This window comes from Haplochromis burtoni, unplaced genomic scaffold (assembly GCF_018398535.1).
Source record: "Haplochromis burtoni strain Fernald_Lab_line unplaced genomic scaffold, NCSU_Asbu1 Contig_429, whole genome shotgun sequence".
Taxonomy (NCBI): domain Eukaryota; kingdom Metazoa; phylum Chordata; class Actinopteri; order Cichliformes; family Cichlidae; genus Haplochromis; species Haplochromis burtoni.
In genome coordinates, this window is record NW_024582790.1 from 458,363 (window position 1) to 460,595 (window position 2,233).

At 42.0% G+C, this 2,233-nt stretch overlaps 1 protein-coding gene across 2 annotated transcripts in view; it reads right to left on the reverse strand.

Moving 5' to 3' along the window:
• Nucleotides 1-2,233, reverse strand: part of LOC102299343 (scavenger receptor cysteine-rich type 1 protein M130) — a 53,684-nt gene that overhangs the window by 47,171 nt on the left and 4,280 nt on the right. Inside the window, exon 1 of one of the 2 annotated variants that reach the window (XM_042213245.1) lies at nt 1,885-2,188. The exons of the other annotated variant lie outside the window; for it this stretch is intronic. The gene's annotated coding sequence lies outside the window, so the exon portion shown is untranslated. Of the gene's footprint in view, nt 1-1,884; nt 2,189-2,233 lie in introns of those variants that run through there. 2 annotated transcript variants of the gene reach the window in all.

Here is a 2,233-nt window from a genome sequence, read left to right on the forward strand (position 1 = left end):
CACACAAGAAAAAGATGGCAGCAAACAACTATTCACTGACTCAAACTCAGCACAACTCAACATGACTTCATCATTAACAACAGAACACATCTTTACATTGGTACACACTGGAGACTTGTTACCATCACATTTAAATTTCATAATCTGACAGCTGTTATTGCAGCCCTAGCTGCAATAACTTCTTTGTGGGTGTGTATTATTGTCCCATTCTTTAGTGAAACCAGTAAAATGAGTGCAGCTGATTCAACTCAAAAGTCAGCTTTGGTACCTGGCACAGGGACTGGACATGGCCAGGAAGAAAAATTAGTCAACATATTACTTTTTATTCTTTTTAATTTGCTCTTGGTGATGATATAGTGTTTATGTAGTGTGAAATAGTGTGTAGTCTATCAGTGTGTTCTTTTGATGGTTTTTATTTCCAAATGTCTCTCCTGTTTTCTTGTTCTCTTAGACAGTTTTATTGTTATATCCCACATCCACAGGACCTTTTAATGGTCTTCAGTGTTTTTTCAGTGGCCAAAGAGAGGACCGAGTTTAGGTGTATTTGCTTTCCTGGGAGAGCTGCAGAAAGGCCACAGGGCAGGGAATCTAACAACCAACGATTGAGATTTTACTTTGTGACTTTGATCATACTGATAAGCCCTGGTTTAAGTGATCTATTCAAATATGTGGACAGTAGTTTATAACTGGGTAGACTAATGTTCCTGTTTTAATTCATCTCCATATTATTGCGTTAAGTTGCACTGGGTTGGGAGTGGTTGTGTGCGTCACATTTGCGGTGAGCCAATGGCTGTAATGGGGTTGGACTAATTGGAGGCAGGTATAATTGATTGCACTGATACGGTAGTCTACTTATAGCCCAAACTACAAACACCTCTGATGACACGATATGTTTGGGATGGATGGGTTGTGTGCTGTGAATTATATAGTGAACCATGTTATTTTCTCTCTCTGTGCAGGCCAGGTCCTACTATATGCTTCAGCCTTAAGGCAGCTGTGTTGCAGAGGCCGGAGTGATCACTGGCTATCTACTTACAGGGTGGTGGGTCTCAGAAGACAAATGCTAACCCTGTTGAAGTTAACAAGGTGTGGAGAGCTTTGTGGCATAGCTGGCTCTTGCCTTGGACTGTGTTTTTACTTTATATGCAAATGGTACATTGGGCTGTATCTTCTTTTTGATCATTGTGTTAAAAATTTATTTTAGAATTTCATTGACTGTCATCTTTTTGCCCACGGCTGAGATGGTTGGTCAGACGTAGAATCTTTTTGTGTGTAACAAGTTTGTTAGTTTCTATCATGATGCCAAGTAAAGAAGCTGCTTTTGGAACACAGCAGAAGGATACTGAATAACGAGCCCTTTTAGAAAGGTTGGTGGTTTGTTCAGAAGACTGCTGTAAACCTTTCTGAAGGTAAAGGATGGAAAAGAGAGACAGAGACATGTAGTGGGATGATGAAGATATTCAGACCGACAGATGATCTGGTAATGAAATTAGTGTGGGATTTGGATATATGCTAGCAAATGTAAACATGCCACTCTAGTGACATAGCCTCAGAAACGAGACACGACACAAATGAGCATATGCAAGCAGTGGCGGTCCTAGCCTGTTTGGCACCCTGGGCAAACACTCCCCCTGGCGCCCTGTTAACTAATTTCACTTCCTCCAGCCTTTGTGTTTGTACTTCTCTATAAACACCTGCTGAAAGCAGCAACTTGGAAAGCTGTTAGGCTGAAGGAGTCCTTTCAGGCTGGTTGGAGGTTGGTTTAGAGGGTTTCCGCATCTCAACTGATGGAGACGGTCTGCTGCTATTGTTGCTGCCATCTGTCACAGTTTGGTACATCTCTGTCACATATGAAGTCATGGATAACTTAATCAGTATGATTACCTGAGCAGGTGAGATTCAGGATTTGATCAGTGTATGCCGATGTTGCACAATCCCTCAGAGGAGATCCTGGCTGAAGACAATCAGAACTAATCTTCCATCTAGATCTCCATGAGAAATTGTGGCTCTTTTTAACGGAAAAAGCTGAGCCACAGTCCAGATGTATGCACACAACAGCTGTTTCTTTCAAGCTCCAGTCAGAGCTATACACAGGTCTCCACTCTCTCAGATTTGGCGCTTCCAGTATACCTGTACAGCGACTGGCTCCTCCCACCAACCTGAAATCACTCTCTGAACAGAAAGCAGAGAGTCATCAGTAAAAGAACAAAGTGAGTTTGAACCAGATCAAAGC